This window comes from Salvia miltiorrhiza, chromosome 6 (genome assembly GCF_028751815.1).
Source record: "Salvia miltiorrhiza cultivar Shanhuang (shh) chromosome 6, IMPLAD_Smil_shh, whole genome shotgun sequence".
In the NCBI taxonomy this organism is placed as follows: Eukaryota; Viridiplantae; Streptophyta; class Magnoliopsida; order Lamiales; family Lamiaceae; genus Salvia; species Salvia miltiorrhiza.
The window spans coordinates 17,349,606-17,355,565 of NC_080392.1; positions in this window are offsets into that span (position 1 = coordinate 17,349,606).

Below are 5,960 nucleotides of genomic sequence, written 5' to 3' on the forward strand. Positions count from 1 at the left end.
TAACTTAATTAATGTTAAAATGGTAATTGTTGGAGGAAGTGGCTCGGCCAACGCAAACAATTTGAGACAGATAATTTCGTTAGGCATAAAAGTGAGAACTACTAGGAATTGTTGAGACTCACATTCAAGTATTTCAAATCAAATTGCAAAAAATAATGAGACAACTCAATATGGGATGTAATGATCCAAAAGACTCCATTATCGTTCCATCTTCTCCATTTGAGTTGCATAATTAAAGCATAAAGTTATCGTTAGTGGAACCTTAATTCCAGTTATAGCGATAAAATTGGATGTTTGATTCAAAATAAGGTATTAAAGTGCAAGATATATACGCCATGCATATTACAAAAAACATAGCTTCAGCCTTCAAGTGAACGACGGTTGTATTTTTATCATTATATAAAATTTGAGTTTTTTCTCTTCATTTTTTCTTTTTCTTTTTCCTCTCTATTCTTCCACTAATTCTCTCTTCTTATTCTTTTTTATTTTAATTCACATTGTCAAATTAAATAATAAAATAAATATTTAATAGACATCTCATATTTATGTTTGTGACAAGAACTTTAGTATGGTATATAAATCATCGAAAATGAATTTAAAACGAATAAGTTATGAAAATTTTAAAATTAAAAATATTTTATTTTCTATCCCTTCATTAATTTTTTTCTCTCCTTTCTATTATTGTTAATTGTACAATTATTTCTTTTTAATTGTTTTCTTTTTTTATATACTAGTATTAATTTTATTTCATTTTCTATATTTTTATTAGATATCATTTTTTGTATTTTTTTATATATTTTAATTATAAATAATAATTAATGCAACTAAGAAAAGTAAGATTAAATTTGAAAAGGCGAAATTGATTTTAATTTTTAATATAAATATATAGATGAAAAATTAGCTATATATCTAAATAATAAAATTTCTTATTTGTTTAAATTTATTTTTTTGTAGCTATGTTTGTGTATAGATTATTTATTATTTATATAAATATATATGCTATTATATTTTTTAATTAAATTTAATTTTAAATTGACATTTATATATATTAAAATGAAATATGTTCTACTTTATCTTTATAATTTAACTATTATGTAATATACGATACTTTATCAAAGAAGTTGTTCTTGATTGTGATGTCGATAAGAGCCCAGGCCGTGATGAGTTTTCTTTCGGGTTTTTAAAGGAGCACTGAGTTTTGGTAAGTGAGGATTGTATATGAGTGTTAGATGAATTTCACAGATTTGAAAAAATTGTAAAAGGTCTCAATTTGTCTTTTATTGTGCTTATTCCAAAGAAAGAAGGAGTGAAACACATTGAGGATTTTAGGTCTATCTCCTTGATCTGATGCATTTACAAACTTATCTCTAAATTTTTGGCAAAGAGGTTCTCCAAAGTGCTGGACAACGTCATCTCGAATCACCATTCAGCTTGTAGGCAAATTATTAACGGTGTTCTTGTTCTAAATGAAGCTGTTGAAGAGGATAGAAGACTCAAGCTAAGTATTGTGACTTTCAAGATTGACTTTGCGAAGGCCTATGATTCGGTTTCTTGGGATTTTCTGGATGAAATTATCGAACGGATGAATTTCAATGCGAAGTGGAGAAGATAGATGAGAGAGTGTATTTCGACTTCTACAACCAATGTCCTGGTCAATGGCAGCCCCTCCGGAGAATTCCAGCTTCAAAGGGGGCTTAAACAAGGTGACCCTACCTCTTTCACCTTTTTTCTTTCTTTTAGTGACCGAAGGATTAAGTATTTTAGTCAATAGAGTAGTGGAAATAGAGGTACTTGAAGCTATAAAAGTTGGAAAAGATAAGGAAAGTGTGTCTCATTTATATATGCTGATAACAATGCTTCTTCTTTTTTTCTTTTTTTTTTTTTTAGCACTGGAAAGTTGGAAAATATCATAGCCATGAAATTTATTTTAAGAAATTTTGAATAATTGTCGGGGTTGAAGGTTAACTTCAATAAATACAGTCCGACAGACATAAATGTTACGAATGATTGCTTAAGGCATATGTCAGGGGAATTGAATTGTTTGATTTCTCAATTGCCTTTTTCTTATTTGGGAATGAAGGTGGGGATTCATCATAAGAGGCACTTGTCCTTGAAAAATTTGATCCAAAAAATTAAGCGAAGGCTTGCAAGTTGGGAGAGCAATCACATCTTAATGGGAGGAGGGGGGAAGAGTTACTATAATTCAATTAGTTCTTTCCGCAATATTGATCTATTCCTAGTCCTATTTATTATCCAAAAAAACCATTCGTGAGCTTGTTCAAATTCAAAGGCGATTTTTGTGGAGTGAAATGGGGATAATAGAAAAACTCCTTGGGCGAGTTGGAGCCAGGTATGTAAAGAAAAACAGGATATGAGGATTTGTATTTGAATCGAAGAGATTGTGGGTTAGAGTGCTTCGCTCTAAATATGGGTCGATGGAGGGTTTTGGGTCAGGATGGCGAAGAAGATGGGTGTCGGGGTGGTGGAAGGAGATTTGTGAGATTTATGAGGGAGATGATGGTTGGGGGCTTCATAATGAAATAGTGAGAGAGGTGGGCAATGCCAAGAAGACTTATTTTTGGAAGGATGAAAGCTTGAAAAAATAAATTTCAGAGGCTGTTTAACTTTAACCTTCAAAACGATGTTCTGGTGAGTGAAATTGGGACATAGGTTGAGGGAAATTAGGTGTGGAATTGAAATGGAGGAGCGTGACACGGGAAGAAATTGATATGCTTAATTCTCTCATTTTGTTATTGAGCAGGTGCAATTTGTACAAGGAAATGAAGATGTATGGACCTGAAAATTCTCGCCAAATGGCTTATATTTCACAAAAACTGCTTATGAGAGATTAGCGAGAGGAGGCAGCCTGGACGAAGGGAGAAGATAAGACGGGAAAGCTTTCAAAAATTGTGGGAGAGTTATGCTCCAAGAAGAGTTCCAACTATCGTGTGGAAGGTGTTCAAACAAAGAATAGCGACGAAACATAACTTGAGCAAGAGGGGAATTATTTTCAGCGATGAAGAGTCAAGGTGCATTTTTTTTATTGCAAATAAGAATGTCACAAATGGTTGAATATGTATATGGTATCTCATTCTAAACTCATCATACATTTTCTCCAACATTGTGATATTCTTGGAAAAGGTAAATTGTCAAAAATTGTTGCTACAATTTGGATAGAGGGTGTGGTCTATATGGAAGACAAGAAATAAAATGATTTTCGAGGGATGTGTGCTTGAGATCGCCAAGGTGGTTGACGATATTGAGATTATAGTTTGGTCTTGAATTTTTTTTAACGGATCGGAACTTGTTTGATGCTTCTATTGCTCGTTGGATTTCTGCTCTTTAATTTCATATGTATATTGAATATAAATAAAAATTTATTAAAAGAAAAGAGAAAAAACCTAAACCCTTGACAGCACAGGAGAGTAGATTAAGGGTTGAGCCTCATTAAAACCTCAATAAGAGGAAAATGAGTACTCGTTTAGCAGGAACAAGTGTGTAGAGAGCTGAATTGGGATTATTTCAGAAACTCCGGCCGAACCATCGCCCCTAAATAATCCCGGCTCCCAAACACAAGAACAAAACAAAAACCAAAAAATAAACCAAAGCAACACCCAAGACAAAGGGAGCCCCCAAACACCGACCATCAGCACAACATCAACCACACTAGTGAGCAATCCGAACATGACTATGAGAAGACATATCACGGGCAACCGCGACTTTAATCTCCTCAATAGCAAAAGGCCACCAACCTTCCTGTCTGTTACCATTAGCCATAATGTCCGCAGGTTGATTACTTTCCCTGTAAATATGAGAAACAATCAAGGAGAAGTTCCACAAGCGCATAAGAACAATTTTCCAAGCCGCGATAAAACGCCAAGGAACCTCAGTAGACCGAGACTCCAAAAGATGAACAACATACGTAGAGTCCGACTCAATCCAAAGATAATTCCAACCACGGTCATGCGCAATATTGATGGCAGTAATAATAGCCAAAAGCTCAGCCTCAAACGCATAACCAAGACCACCCTTAATATGAAAGCAACCCTTAACCCTAGACCACTGATCCCGAAAAACTCCACCAGCAGCAAAGTTTCCAGGCGCCCCAGTTGCAGAACCATCAGTGTTAAAATATTTTGAATATTTTTTATGTATATTGAATATTTTTTAGAAAATAAATAAATAAATATCTTGCGTATAAAATAATCATCTCCCACAATAATATTATTCTACCATTTACTTCTTAAAAATTGTAAAATTTGATTTATGAAGAAAATATTTGGCCACTAATAGTGTCATATGTGCCTAACCCGCGCGCAAACCCGAATCCGACCTGGATTTGATCCGTCCTAATTAAGGGCAAAACAGTCCTAAAACGTAAAAATGGTCAGATTTTGTATTTTTTCAATTAGTGGCTAAATATTGTGTTCCTTCTGCAAAATGGCCATACGAGTATACTGTTTCTAATTAAAAAATATTTTTTAGTTATAGTGTTTTCTTGTGTTATGTTGGCTAGCCTTCAGCCGCCCTTTTGCGATGATAGCTGGTGTTTGTGTCCTCTGCGTGTTGATGGCCGTGGTGTTTATCTGCCCAACAGGAGGACCTTGGTCCATTTTTTGTTCTTTTGGTGTCCTCTTTGTTCTTTCGTTTTATGGCTCGTTGGCATGAGAAAGATTTGGGTTACTTTGGGGCAATGGTCAGGCCAGAGCTCTAATACTGAACCTATTTTTCTTATATCAGTTTGGTTTGGCTAAGATGGCATGAAGTGGGTGATGGTTAGAACGAATCTCACTTCAATGTCGTTACTTTTTTGGTTGGTTTGTTCGGCGTCTTTCTGCGCCTTCTTTTGTCTGACGAGCACTCTTTTTCTTCTTTAAGGGTTTTCCCATTAGATTTTCTTTAAAAGGGTTCAATGAGGCTCAGCCGTTAGTCTACTGTCTTGTGCTTTCAAGGGTTTTTGTTACATTTTTTTTCTTTACATTTTATCTATAAAATCTCAATTTAATAATTCTAGACACACTAGGACATATTCTTGCATAGCTGAGAAATTGAATTCCACTTGGCTTGGATTTTTGTATATGTTCAATTTTTAGTAAACCAGATTTCACCTAGGGTGCATTTATTTTAGTTGGAAAATTTTTACTGAAAAATAATGGATAAAAAAGGATGAAAAAATATTTTTTATTTTTTATCATATGTTTACTTGAGATTAAACTACCCAAAAATAATATTATACAACATTTAAAGAAAATGAGTGAAAAAGAGATTATAAGAAAATATTTCTATACGCCCGAAGAAAATTTTCTATCATACTCCCTCCGTCCTTATAAAAAGTATACATCTGTAAATGACACGAATTTTAATAAAGTAGTTGAATGTGTTGTGAGTGAGGTAAGGGTCCTACTTTATTGTGAGTGAAAAACTTGCTAAAAATAGACTGAATATATTTTATGAGTACGGAGGGAGTAGTAAATATGTGAAAATAGTGAAAAATGGTTATTTTTTTTTCGGGTCCTTTTCCAACAAAGTAAACGCACCCTTAAAAATATTTTGGGGCAATATGATATATATTTATTTTGAAATTTTAAAAATATTCACTTATCACTATTTTTTAGCAACAAAAATACTGCAACTAATACGATGTAATCGTACTATATATAGCAAGCAGAGTATCGTATTCTCAGGGACTGCTAAGCGAAAACACTTTAAGTAATCCTAGTAAATTGTTAAGCAATATCCACGCAACAGAAAAATATGATGGAGAATAAAAATACTAAACTCAAAACAGAACAAATAAAATCAGGAGAATAGCTCAAATAATAAAGACATTGACCATAGTGAATGTACTATCGTTAATGAAACACATACATTCAACCTATTGATTCAATTACCAATTTTAATGCAGCCCTAATGAAAGATCACCAACCTATTCATAATCTTCTCTAATGAACAACTATAAA